This window comes from Eschrichtius robustus, chromosome 4, assembly GCF_028021215.1.
Source record: "Eschrichtius robustus isolate mEscRob2 chromosome 4, mEscRob2.pri, whole genome shotgun sequence".
Classification (NCBI taxonomy): Eukaryota; Metazoa; Chordata; class Mammalia; order Artiodactyla; family Eschrichtiidae; genus Eschrichtius; species Eschrichtius robustus.
In genome coordinates, this window is record NC_090827.1 from 94,585,916 (window position 1) to 94,601,239 (window position 15,324).

The 15,324-nt window shown below is 36.8% G+C and overlaps 1 pseudogene; it reads right to left on the reverse strand.

Moving 5' to 3' along the window:
* Positions 1-1,404: 1,404 nt before the first annotated feature.
* On the reverse strand, positions 1,405-15,069 carry LOC137763507 (UBX domain-containing protein 6-like; annotated as a pseudogene).
* Positions 15,070-15,324: the final 255 nt, after the last annotated feature.

Consider the following 15,324-nt stretch of genomic DNA (forward strand, 5'->3'; position numbering starts at 1 on the left):
TTTTTCCTATTTTCTAGATAAAACATGAGCAACAGGAAGTTTAAAAATTCAAAGTAAATAGCTAATAATTGATAGATTCAAGCCCTGGCACTATGAATTCAGAGCCCACAACACTAACACTTGCTAAAAAATAGAGTACTATGTAAGAATTTTGGCCTAAAGAGGGTCATTTAGTAGGGCTGTGATGCTTTTAACATAATTCTATAACATTTAATAAAGTGAAAAATATACCATATCTTAAGATGAATGTGATAGAAATATATAAGTATGAGTAGTTTATAAACATTCACAAACTATATAAACAATAAGATCATACTTTTGAAAAAGTGTTGAGCATAAAAATTCTAATGTAATAATATTATATGAACGATGACAGAATATAAAAATTTATATTCAACATATTTAAATTTTAATATCATGTAAATATATACAAATATACATTTGGAAAGATTAATTTAAAAGAAGAGGGAAATATACCAAATGTTAACAATGTTTACCAAATGTTTATACTGAATTGTGGGATAATTACTGATTCTTTTCATTATATATTTCTGTGTTTTCCAATATTTTACATTGAATAGAGAAGTACTTAAGAGGAAAACAAATCCTGCTTATAAATAAACAAATGCAAAGCTGACAGTAATGTCAGCCTGTAGTTATCGAATGATTACTGTGTACCAGATACTTTACTAAGCATTGTATGCAACTCATCAGATTTCCACAATTCAGTTCCAGTTCTTTCAGACAACACAGTCTATCCCAGAGAGGTTCAGGGCTAGGGAAAGGGACACATACAGGGATGAGGATGGGGGGTGGATACAGAGAGAAAAATCTTACAGACAATACTGTAACAATTGAAATCACGCAAAAATAATAAAATCATATGTAACAAATTATAATCACTATATATGGAAACAGTTTAAATCCTCATTTGAAGTAACTTTCCCACTCAAATAATTCAAGATTCTTCTGGTAACCATGATTTCCAGCATTGTTCAAAAAGTTTTGTTTCCCAGAAAGACTCTCTGATTTCAAATGAGTGCCAAAGTGCAATCCAAACCTTAGTTTTGTATATTCCCTTATTTTAACACTTTCCTTTTTCCTATACAGAGAGTCAGATACAGGTTTCTTCTTTCTTTTCTTCTCCTCTTCCTCTTCTCCCCTCCCCTGCCCTCCCCTTCCTCATCCTCCTCCTTCTTCTTCCTTATTTTGACTATGTGTGTTTGGAATAAGTTAGAGTTAAGAGGAATACAAGGAAAATTTTGAATACAATATTTTAAAAAACGTAAGATCAATAGCACCTTAGAGAAAATCTAAGCTACATCACTATAGATTATGTCATATAAATACTTCATTGGTGGATTAGATTGGATCCTATGTAAGCTGCGTTGAGCATCACATCCACTATTTTTTTCTTAAATGGTTGAGAATAACTATGGATCTAGGAGCGTATCTCCTGTCTCGGCCCCTCACAACCGTCTTTTCCTGGCAGTTACCTAAATATACATCAGCCACTTGGATGCTGCATGCTGGCTCCGTCTTGTACTCTTGACAAGGCAGAGCTGAGTTTATGGCTTCCTGTAGCGAAGGGGAGCACAACGTTGTCCGAGGCTTAGTAGCACCCTAGAGTGGAAAGTGCAGAGTCTGCATGTTTATGACATTTGGTGGTTTGGCTTAAACTGAGTCTTTCAATCCAAGGGCTTGATTGGCTTTGGATAAGGATCATGATACAATAGTTTGGGATAGGTTGTTATAGCAAGTTTTGGGGCAAGGATTTTGGAGCATCTTGGTGTGCAAACAGTCATTTGATTCTCTCTCTTGAAAAGTTGAGCAGTCTTAAATGGCTTGTCAGGAATTCCTTAAATTAACAATTAAGTTATTTGCATCAGTTATTATCCTGGTAAAGAGTTCCCTAGAATAGTAATGTCATATAGGAAGGCAGTGGAGTAGGACAATCATGGTACTAATTATGCTAATAATCAAGTCATGTGACTAATAAGGCCTGTCTGTGTATTTGTGTGTGTGTGTGTGTAGTTTTTTGGTTCTCAATGTGAACAGCTAACTCTGAATTTCAGATTGACGTTTCCCTATAATTCAGCTTAAGCCAAATAAAATTAAAAGTGTATAACTTAGGATAAAATAAAAAAAGATGATTTGGAGGATGAAAAACATGTTAATCATCCATGCTAATAGATGTATGTCATCTCAGAAAAGTGAAAGTTTATTGCACTTTTAATAGGCATCATATAATTTCGTGCCTAATTTTAGGGGATTTCTTTACAGTGCTGAAGTTAGGAAGTATAACAATTGCTTAATACACTTAAAGGATTTCCAAGGATGCATTTATCTTGTAATAGTGCATAATGATTATTACATATGTGCATGTGTGTATGCCTATATACCTATAAATACACCACATGCACGTATTTATTCTAAAAGAGTAGGAAACCTGAAGAAATATGCTTACAATTAAATGTTGTCTGGAAAAGATATACTCTGAATACAGAATGTCATGTCCCTCTTGTCAGCTCTGTTATTTTGCTCTATCAACACTTCTCCTTTGCCACTACTGTGATAGAGTATGTTCATACTCAGAACTAGAGTTTTTCACTTTTTACTATTCGGAGGCTATTTAATTTCAATTGCTCCCCAAGCATAGGCCAATTCATGATGGCAAGAGCAGAGCAAGAATCCTTCACAGATACTTTGAAGTTTGAAGAGCTGCTATTCACATTGCCTGAGGCTTCCATTCCCACATTTGTGTGAAAATGAAAGCAGCTGAATACCTCTGTCATACATGCCCAGTGTTACTCTGAAAATATCTTGTGAAGATTAGTTTAAGATTTTTAAGCTATCTATATAAAGTTTAAAATAAGGATATTAAACAGATGCTGTTTTGCTATACACATTTAAAATGGCACTAAAAATACATGACTATGAAATAATAACTGTGCTTGAAGTAATTAAGCTAAACCGAATACACACACTGAACATTGTGTGTGTGTGTGTCTGTGTATGTGAGAGAGACAGAGAGAGAGAGAGTTAGGGGGTGGTTAAAGAATTGTAAGTCATCTCCCACACTAAAGAATAAAATCATTAACCACACCTTATAACTTTGCCTATTTACTATATGCAAAAGTATACTAAATCGCACTGATCTTTTTTTAAAAGAAACAATAATTTCTTAAAGCATTCAATTTCATGGTTTTTGTATAACACATAAGAAATATGAATTCATTTGCCCAGGTGTTTAAATGTAAAACAACATGTAAACCACTTTCACTCTGTATTTGTGGAAGGTAGAAGCTAAAAGTTGGTAAATCCCTTCTAGGGCATATTAGAATAATGATTATTATTATTTTCAAAATACATTTAAAAAAAATTCAACAGAGGAAATTTAGACCAGGAGACATGAAAGAAGAAAATCTTTTGAGTGGTATTCTTTATTAATTCTTTCATAAGTGATCATTTTCAAATGGGAGAGTTACACTTGAAATTTGAAGACAAATTGGAGTGTTGACCTGGGAAAAAACACACCACGTAAGAGCTGTGGGTTGAGTTTATTGTGTCTTACTGAGGAGGATAGCCCAGGAGACAGCTTTTCAGAGAACTCTGAGAAACTGTTCCAAAGAGTTGGCGAGAGGGAGAGGTGGGGAGGTCAGTATATGTATGATTTTGGCAAAGAGGCACTTGTAATCAAGCATACGTCTTGGTAGAAGGTTACTGCTGGTAATGAGGAATAGATATCTCAAGTAATGATTTTAGAGCTTTTCTAAGTATGGGAGGATGCAAGAATTCAGGTTCATTCAAATTTCTCCTAAAATATGTAACTCTCTGAAGACCTGTTCTGTCTGTTTTCCCAGAGCACAGAGTGCCTCATCCTGATCCTCACCCTGAATTCCTTCAGAGTGTGTTGTATGTGATAAATGGAATATTGCTTGCCATATCAGTGAACAAAGGGTGTCATAGTCATCAGTAAACAAAGGATTGCAGCCCTCCACCATGAGCCTGTGAGCCCTGAGGTAACTCAGGAAGGAAAGAATACTTGCCATCTACCGGCTCTCAGACTGCAGCCACTCCTGATGGTGAGCCTTGAGGAAACTCAGGACGTGAAAACACAGGATATGGCCCCAGATAGCTGAGGTGCATATCAAAGGAATGATTTCAGTGAGCCCAGACTCTTGCATCTTCCCATATATAGAAAGGTGCTAAATTCCTTAACTTGACATATCTGGTTTTCTTTATTTAACAATAATCTTTTGATGTTATGACTACCTGTCCTTTATTGCAAAATTGCTATATAACCTGGCTCCCCCCTCGCCTCCTCAGAGCGGGTCTCTCAGGGTTACTTGAGAAGCTGCCTCCCAGGCTTGAAGTCCTAAAGATTCCAGCCAAATAAAACATAACTCTCATCTTTTAGGTTGTGAGTATTTTTTAAGTCGACATGTCAACAACTGTAATGGTTAATGACTTGATTCTTGTAGAACTGGATGGTGGGCAACATTCTTTGTTTTATAAGAGGATGACAAGGAACTTACCATAGTCATTAGAGATTTTCCCTTGACATTAAATTCTAAAATGGTTTCTTTGTATTTCCATCTAAAGGATAAACTGGGAAAAATGAATCTTTAATATGCATATAAAGTAGTCAAGTAAACTTATTAACTCTAAAACTGAATGTTCATTATACTTCCAAAATACTTATAGATTCAGAAGATTTTGTTTGAACCTTGTGTCATCACCTTCCAAGAGCTTGAGTTATTCACTTTTGGCATGAGAGAATTAGAGAATTTTTTGATTAAACTTTTCCCTCAGTAAGATTTTCCCAGGTTATAGCTAAAGTCTTTGATTTAGAGATATCTAAGGCATATTTTTCCTCTTCCAGATTATATTGCAATTGGATATTCTATTAATTTTCTACCTTTAGTTTAAGGAATCAATAGATCAGCCACTTATATAATGTACCTTTATGCTGCTTTGTATTTCTCCTCCAGATTCCTCATCTCTGCTCCCTGGGACATCACTGAAATTAACCACCTCAATTCAAGTCCTCTCCTTTTGTTTCTTTTGGGGAAACATGATCTAATAAAAGGGACTCTTCCTCTCCAAAGTCAGCAATTTAATTTAAAACATGCTATGTATACCTGTTTCAATTCTGAAGGAGATTTTCGTTTTGCTTTCAGTGATATTTTGTTGTAAATAAATGCAGCATAGCTAGAAATAAAATAAACATGTGTAGCATTCCACAAGGCTGTTTTCTGAGAGCACAGAAAATATTTCTTGTCTTCATATTCTGTTCTTTCCTGTTGCTGATTTTTCATTCAGTTCTTTATTGTGCAATCGATCTCTTACACACAAAATCGAAGGTAGAGTCTTGCCATACTTTCCTCATTACTCATTTTCTACCTTTGGTCAAGACTGTTAAAAGCAACAATGGATTAAACACAGATATTGAAAGAAAAAAAATAAAATTACTAGGTGATATATAAAAAAAAAACCCCATTAGAAACAGCAAGGAATTATCTCTGCATACAAAAATGGGAGAATTTGGTTGGGGGAGGGCTTACTTCTTAGGAGTGGACATGTTTGGGATGAAATGTGAAAGAAGAGACCATATATCCAAACACCACTATGGGGTGATAGAAAGTTCCCCATATTGTAAAATATTTGTATTTGGCTGAGGTGCAAAGTACTGTGTCCTCCTCCTCCCTTCACAAACAACCTTTTCTTTTTGATCCTTAGAGACAGTGTATGAGAAGGATATGGTATTCCTGATTGCATCACTATAAGGGAATTTTTAAAAATATGTATAAGAATAAAAAAATAAGAAGGAAACAAATGAGGCTGAACAGAGAATGAAAACATAATAGGACAGCATGTCATAGGCAGGAGGTAACTATGAAGATGGATGTTACCCAGCACCCAACTCTAAAAGTCCCAAGTGAAGTTATAGAAAGGAAATAAGATAATGTTTGTGCTATGGAATAATATTCAAATCGATTGTATCATGATTGTTTTTGACAGTGATACCCCGGCTGAAATCTGTGTTAATATGTACAACTTTGCCCAAGATTATTTATATTCTAGGTTGTCCCATCTGCATTTCAGGTTAAACCCGTACTCTGATTCAGACTTGGATCCTCATCTGAACTGCCAAAGAAATAAGGCATGATTCAAGGGAATGCCATGTTTCTGTCCTGTGCTGGGTCTGCCTTTGGGATTTTACCACAAAGTGGCATTGTATATAATAACATTGAATTTTAATGTAATGGGGAAAAGAAGCAGTTTTAACATGTCTTAAAGATAACTGGCTAATTATTGGGGAAAAAAAATCAAGTTAGATATTTAATGTACACCAAGTATAAAAATTATTTTTCAGATTTAAAATAGAAAAATATGTAAAATGTACATTTCTGGAAAAAGAAGAATATATTTCTGTATTTTTTTTTTAATTTTTATTTATTTATTTTATTTATGGCTGTGTTGGGTCTTCGTTTCTGTGCGAGGGCTTTCTCTAGTTGTGGCAAGCGGGGGCCACTCTTCATCGCGGTGCGCGGGCCTCTCACTGTCGCAGCCTCTCCTGTCGCGGAGCACAGGCTCCAGACGCGCAGGCTCAGTAATTGTGGCTCACGGGCCCAGCTGTTCTGCGGCATGTGGGATCTTCCCAGACCAGGGCTCGAACCCGTGTCCCCTGCATTGGCAGGCAGATTCTTAACCACTGCGCCACCAGGGAAGCCCTGTAATTTTAAGATGGTAAAAATTGTGCATATTAGTGCTGTACAATGAAACTCTCTGCAATTATGAAAAGATACTATATGAATATCCTTTGTGAAATCTCTCATCATCCTCACACCCAATATACCAACCTACCTTCATCTATATATATATATCCTCTGCTTTCAGCTCTTTTACTACAGATTTGTGCCCCTGATCCTGTCAACAACATCTGTTTTGCCTGAGCTCTTGATCAAATCTATTTTTGCCTTCTCAATTTATGCCCTCCGATTATTCTCTCTCATGCATTCTTGATTTCTCCCCCTCCATGCCATAATTTCCATCAGCATACAAATATGTACTAGAATCTCCAATTAAGATAAAAATATCTTCTGGCCTTATGTTTCCCTTCAGCTATGACCCTATTTTTTTCCACTCTACTTCCTAGCTGAAATTATTTAAATAGTTGTCCATATTCGGCATCCTCATTTCCCCACCCCATATTCGATTTATGATTTATTCCAGAAGTCTTCCACTGACAGCACTCCATTTAAACTGTCAAGACTGTGGACCCCAGCTTCATCCTTTAAATACTTCCTTCTCTTGGCTTCCTGACTCCTTATTTTTCTCTTTCTCTTTCTCTATCAGCCTCCCTTAATATCTGTTTTTGGTACTTAGTCATCTGCTCAACTTCTGAATATTATTATTTGATCTTGGCTCAGTCTTGAACATTCTACTTATCTACACATTTCCTTAGTGATTCTATCCAATTGCCTAATATTAAATGCTATCTATATGCTGTTTCCTCAGACTGTATCTCCAATCTCAGCTTTTCCAGAAAAATATAAACTCATAAATTCAACTACTTACTTGATATTGCAATTTTCACCCCTTTCAGTAGCTTAAAGGTAACTTGGCCATAGCAGAAATATTGATAATTCTCTAAATCTGCTCTTACCATGTCTTCCATATTCGTAAATGGCACCACTTTCCATCACTCAAGCCAAACATCTTGGAGCTATGTTTGAATAATTTAATTCCCTTATGTCACTGTCTCTTTTTTAACTCTAGCATTAGTGACTCTTCTTAAAGCTACCAATAGAATAGATCCACTTTCAGAGAGATTCCTACTTCTCTCTGCCTTTCATATGATCTTGGTCTGAGTCACCATCTGTTCTCACCCAAACTCTTTCAATTGTTTTCAATGCTATGGGACTGAATTCTGTTTGGTCCCCTCACCCCACTCCCACCCTTATCCTGTCCCAGTCATATTTTGAAGCCCTAACCCTTAATGTAATGATATTTAGTGATGAGGTCTTTGGGAGATAATTTGGTTTAGATGATATCATGAGGTGGAGCCCTCATAATGGGATTAGTGCCCTTATAAGAAGAGACACCAGAGAGGTTTCTCTCTCTCTCCTCTCTCAGCCAGATGAAGAAACAGCCAGAAGAGGGCTGTCTGCAAGCCAGAGAGAGCTCTCACCAGAACCGGACTATGCTGGCAACTGATCTTGCATTTCCCAGCCCCTAGAACTTTGAGAAATAAATCTCTGTTGTTTAAGCCACCCAGTCTACAGCATTTTGTTATGGCAGCCCAAGCTAATATACTTTTTAATTGGATTTTCTTTTTTCCACTTTTGATTTCCTATTACCTTTTCTTTGCTTAGTGGCCAGGGTGATAACTTAAATGCCTATATTATACTTTGTATAAAACATTTCCAACGGCTTTCTTACTCTTAGAATAAAATTCAAACTCATTATCCTGATCTTGTTCATATTTACCTTTCTGATCTCATGTTGCACTATATTATTCTCCCACTTTTCCACTATGTTTCAGACACACTGGCCTTCTTATCACATATTTAACATGGATACTGTCTCAGTGATTTCAGACCAAAAATATTCCTCCTCTGATCTTTGCTTCATTGGCTCCTTCCTAGGAGCCCAGCAATTTAAGTTAGTCACTAACTCACTCTAAATTCTAAGACCTTATTTTAGTTCTTTTCTTTTTGTACACAATATATATTCTTATTTATTTAGCTTGTATGCTGTCCACCACTGCCTAAAATAAGGTAAACTTGATTCTTCCTTGTTCAACAATCTATTTCAGTGCTTACTATAGAAAGAAATAAATATTCAGTAAAACAATAAAGTTTTGTGTGGAAATTAAATATGATGTTAATACCCACTGTTGCAATAGCGCCTAATAATCTTTTTTTGAGACTGTAAAACTGGCATTATCTGACAAGATTTAAAATAGAAATGCCCTTGAACTACTAATTCTACTTCTTTCAATCTGTCTACTTGCTTAAATCTACCCTTCAGTTATGGTCTCATAATGAATAAATAAATAAATAAACATATATATATATATATATATATTTTTTTTTTTTTTTTTTGGTCAAGCTAGCCCTGCTTTTATTCCAAGAGATTTTCTCCATGGCCGACAGGAGCTCAGGTTTAAGGATACAGGAGTTCTGCTCAGCCCCCACGGACTTGATGTCCTCTAGAAAGGCCACCCCCACATGAAAGTCAGGAGGGCTGAGGGCATCAGCCCTCACTCTTTCAAGGCCAGGTTCCCGTCCTCCGATAACTTGTGTGCTCCGGAAGCCAGCAGCTCCAATGCAGCCAGTCGCTCTGCAAGGCCTCCAGGATGAATTCACACAGTACCGTGAGCTCTCTGATGTACTGTGAGCTCTCTGATGTGCCGCGAGCTTAGAAGGTCCATTGGAGGAGGAAGCGGTCTGGGGAGCTGACTCATAGCAGCGTGTAGGTGTATTTCGCATCTCTCTAGCTCCTCCTTCTGCACTGCCTTGGTGCACACCACGCTCAGCCCCTCCTTAGCCTCAAACCTGAGCCTCTGCTCTGGTTTGACCTTCTCTGCTGTGAGGTTGAAGAAGACCCGGCAGGTGGAACTGGGAGGCCAGGGGCGAATATCCGGTGCTGTGGGTCAGGTGCCCCACACCAGCTCTGGGCGCAGCAGCTGGTCCTGGTGCCTCTCCACTCCCCGGGGATGGAACAGGGCGGCCTTGCTCAGCACACAGAAGTCTTCAGGGCGCTCTTGATTGGAAGCTGGAAGCATCGCCTTCTGGAAGCCGCCGGCCTCAAAAACTTGTGGGTCCCTTCCAGGCTGTAAATGCGTTCCTGAAACACCTTGTTCTATAGCTTGATCTCCCGGTACTTCTCCTCCGGATGCAGAAGGATATTGTCCAGTTATTGGCGATGGTGTCCATACCCAGCCTCACCCTGTTGCACAATTACTGGGTCGGTGAAAAAGTGGAGAGAGAATGATCCATTTGCTGTGGACATCCCTCTGGTCCTTCCTCACAGTGACCCCTGTGAGTGGGCGGGTGAAGTACACTCCAGGCACAGCCATGGGTAGAGGATTCTTTGGGCTCAAGCACCTTGTTGGTGCCTGGGGCCTCCAGCCTCCCATTCAGAGTTCCTTCAGCTCTAAGTTCCTTTCTCACCTGGCTCTGAATGGAATCCTGTGTTGGGGGTCCCGGGGCCCTGAGTTACTTATGCTCAAGTCGACTACGGCAGCTGCTGCAGCCATCTGCGCCTTATCGGTGGGTCCCCGGGTGGAGACTATAAAAGAAATGTGTACTAATGATATATCATTTATAGCATCATCGGTAATTGTGAAAAACTGGAAACAAACTAAAAATTCAGGAAAAATATAGTGATTAACCGTACACTACATGTGTCGCATTGCATAGAAGACATCAAACAAATGACACGGCTGATCATAAGGCATACCATTATATTTATAACATCAAGGGGAAAAGAAGCCTTAGCCAGTTACAATTATAAAATAAAATCAATTATAGACCATACATAAACTTCAGAGATATAAAACATGAAAAATCTATATCTTAGAAACAATTAAATATAGTTTATCAGAGGATACTTTAAAATACTGAATTGTTTCATATATATTGCAGTTGTTCTAAAATAGTTGGGTGTGTGCATGCATGTGTGTGTGTGTGCACATATATGTATAACAAGTTGTGTGCTGCCAAAATTTTGAGAACTGGCTTTTCCCCTGCAATGACCACCCCCCAAACCCCTATTTATAGTGTTTGTCAATTTCATAGTGTATATATTTCCACTATGCCTTATTTCAAGCTACCAACATGATGTGACTTATGGGGATTTGGGAAAAGATGCACACAGTTGGCTTTTGTAAGCCAGTATGAGACAGCTCCAGCATACTACTGCAAATAGTTATGGATACAGTCCAGGGCCTTTTTAATTTTCTATGAATATATCTATGTATCTATCTACATGCATATATCTGTGTGTATTTATATATGTATGTCTAAATATGCATATGTATTTTTTAGAAAAAGGTCTGCATATATGTTATGGAAGTTGGTATAAATTTGGAGTTGTTTTCTTGACAGATCTCTGTTTAACAGGCACAGCACGCTAGGATGTCCCCTTTTCATCCATAAAATATATTGACCGTGGTTGCACAAGGCAGCCTGAAAATTAGTGATTAGTAGGTTTCTCTCAATTATGGTCATGAACTTCTCCTCCCACCAAAAGAGTCGTGTGCTTAACAACATTCTATTGTTCCCAAATCTGTTTAAACTGGTGGCACGTTTTCTTATAATTGGTTCATTTATTTAACAATCAGACATGCTTATAAAATGTGAATGAAAAAGAAACACCATTGTTGTTTCTCTGAAAATAAAATTAAGTAATTTTATGTAACCTAATGATGTCAAATTAAAAAAAAAATCATTGCTGTCATTTTGGGAGGAGACACAAAATAAATAAAATTTGGGGATATATATATATATGTATATACATATATATGCATATATAAAAGTCTAACAAGTTTCTGCATTCAAATTATTTTTAAAGGGTTCTTAAGTACTCACTTCCCTTACATCAGAATTGGAAGTCAAAGAAGATGTGCTTTATTCAAGAAAGTAATGACGTTAAGAACATAGTAATAATCTCAAAGAAAGGACCTTGATTTTATGTGGTGGCTTTGTAAAGTGTCAGCAGAGTGCCAGGCTGTACTTGGTTCCACAGAGTTCCCTTTCCGGTATGTTTCTGGTTAAGGTAGCCCACAAGAGACATTTGTGCACTAGGTTGAGAGGATTGAAGTAAAGCAGCAGCCATATTGTTTTTTTATGCTCAGAATTTTGGGTCAGTGTCATCAGGTACTTTTATAGCTGACTCACATTGTCAGTCATTTGACAACTTACCTTGTCAGCATGGGGTTGCTGCTGACCCTACAGCTGCCCCAGATGTTCTTTGATCCTCCTTCAGATTCTGACTCTTGGGTCAAGTGTGGGGTTAGCTCCAAGATGAAGGATGCCAGCTTCTCCTGAAGGACACCCACATCGTCAAAGTTAAACAGTGAGAACTGACATGGCCTCCAATCCTTAGGTGAGTTCCTGTGTATGCTTGTATGGTTCCTATTGTTCACACTTATCTTCCATTTCCAACAGCCTGCCCTGAAGAAGTCAAGCCCCAGAATTAGACATGAAGACAACGGGTATACTGTATTTCCAAATATGATATAACAAACTCAATTTATTTACCTATGATTCCCATTTTAACTGTTTTTTGTTCTATTTAACTGAAAACCACTGATCATTACGGCACCAGATAACACAGCTTCTATATATACTCTAATACTCAATGAGGGTCATGTCAAGTTGGAAAAAAAAGCTTCACTATTACAAAGCTGAAGATTGTACAAATTTTATTAAGAAAAACAACTTTTATAACACCAATTTGGCAGCATATATCTTATCTTCAGTCTTAAAAAAATTGTAACCTAAAATCTAACACATTTCCACTATTTAACCTAAAAGGATAGTACTGCACCTAAAGATGTGTGATTTAGGACGTTCATTACTTTACCCTCAATTAAAAAAAAAATAGAAACATCTATATTTCTGTTAAAATAAGAAAATAGTTAAGTAAATTAGGATAAGCCTGTATGATAACATATTTAGAAATTATTAAAAGAAGTGTCTAAACTGTAGGAAAATATCAGTGATATAATTTAATTAAATCATTAATTTAATATTTTAAATGTCAGTACTATGATCATTTAAAGAAGGATATCAAACTGCATTTATAGATATAATAACAATTTGTATATATATGTGCACTTCTGGGTTTAAGTTTGTGAATGAATAAAAGGCTAAAAGAAAATATTTCATAATATCAAGATAATTTTATCTGTGAATGAGGAGATAATAGGTGATACTGTTGTATGTAAATTCTTCATTTTGCAATTTTTTAAATTTTCCAATTCTATATCTCTATTGCTTTTATGATAAAATATGTCAAACAATTTTTCAAAATATACTAGAATAAGAAAAGATACAGAATAGAGATACTTTTTGTTTTTTTATAACAAACAACTATCTTGTGTGACACAAAATTATTTTATTATTATTTCTTCAGACCCAGGGAGTATTATGAAACGTGGATATTTTAGCATCCTGACAGCCTCATTATTTTTTATTCATACTTAGAATTATTGTCCTAGGAGTATACTTCTTCTCTGTAAATTCACAGGAAAGATAAAATACCCTCTATTTATTAATCTACATATTTTTTTAAACTCTGGGATTGGTCATCCCTCCATAGAATTTGGGCACATCTCTCTAATCTCTAATCATCCCTGCCTTAATGCGAAAAAAATCTATGCCTCGTGTTAACACTGCATCAGTGAAGTGTGCTTCCTCTCTTCATAATCATGCACTGTGATGGCTAGACCATGTACCTCAAACTCGAAACACTTGAACTTCCAAATTGCATTTTTCAGTCATATTCTCTTTTTTTTTATGCTCTGAATCCAAATAGGTCAGATATTAGGTCATACCATTTTCTCGTAGTCTACTGAGACACTTTGGTTTTATGCATTTTCTTTTCTACAGTAAGTCCCATGATTCACCACTTCAATATTTGTTTGGCAATATTTTGCCCCCTCTTCTTCTTGAGTTTTCTACTCAGACTATAGGTCAAGTAAATCATCTTTTCTCTCTGAAACTGTACCTAAATCATTCATCCTGATGCCTCTATCCTACTCATCCTGCAATGCAAATATATTAGCCCTAATTTCTGTCTTGCCATTAGCACTTCCTGACAATTCTTTCTCTTGTCCGTAGTTTGATCATTCCCAAATTCCCTTCAAATTTCTTTTACTCAATGTCAAATTCATTGTTTAAGCAGAAGGGCTTTATCTCCTATTTTCTCAAGAAAATATAGATAATCAACAAAGTATAATCTCAAAGTCAACCTCAAAATTAATAATAGTCTACATTCCTCTCATCTCAGGAAACAAATACCACATCTCTTAACCAAGGCCAATCTGACCAACAATACTCTTGCTTCCCCTATAAGCTCATAACTACACAAATGTATTGCTAAATGTCCATCTCTCCCCATCTCTACCAATAATTTATCACTCCAAAACTTAACCACTTATAACAACACACTTTTATTATCTCGGTTTTTGTGGTTCAGAAATCCAGTGTGACTTGACTAGGTGCCTCTTGCTCAGAGTATCTTACGAGGCTGTAGTCCAACAACAGGAGAGCTCTGTTTATCTCCAGGCTGGATTGAGTGAAGATTGGCTTCCGAGCTCACCCTGCTTTCTGAGTTATTGGTTCTGCTCTCAGAGCCATTTTTCCTTTCTCATAAAAACATGCATTTGGTGCTGAGTAGTTTTCCCACCCTGCATTCTGACTGTAGAAGTTTTGGGGGTCCCAAATGCCTTTTTTTCAGTTCAACTGGGTGGTGATGTTTCTGTATATAAATAAGTGTTTAAAGGACTTTGTGGGTCTTTTATAAATCTTCTTGGGGTTCACTCTATTAGACAAATCTCTTAGATAGAAGTCTATCTCTACTTTTGATTCCTGTTGAGAGGCTGAAGGGCAACCCCTTTAGAATTCATAGAGTCCCTATTGTTTGATTGAGAGTATCTTTGTAGCACACCATTAATCTCTTTAAAGGGCCTTTTATGTGACTGAACAGTACTCTGAGGCACCACCTTTGATCTTTCTGAGATCCTAATAAAAGATTTTACAGTCACACCTCTAGCTTCAGCTTTATACCATGTTTTCCTCGTAGTGCCCTGGATTTGATCTTTGCTGGAGACTTTTTTAAATTTTAGCACTGAATTTTAGCACTTTTTTTTTTTTCAAAACCATCAAGTTCTAGATTCTTTTTTTAGCAGTCTTCTCTCAACTTATTTCTTTCCTTTCACAGTTTACCCTAAATAATAAGAATAAACCAAACAGCACCTACCACAATGGGCTTTGAAATCTCCTTAAGTAGATTGTCTAGATCATTAGGCACAAGTTCTGCTTTCTGCATAAGTGCAAATGACAGTGTTTATTAAATTTCTCCCACTATAACAATGATTGCCTTTTCTTCAGTTTTTAGTAATATTTTCCCTACTCATCCACAGGCTCCTCAACATCTTAAATTCTATGAGCAGTGTGTTTGATGCCCTGTAAGCCTTCACAAAACTCCCTCAATATCCACTGCCTGGTTCCAAAGCCACTTCTACATAGAGGTTAAGGGAGCATCCCAATTCTAGGTACCCAAATCTGTATTAGTTATCTATGG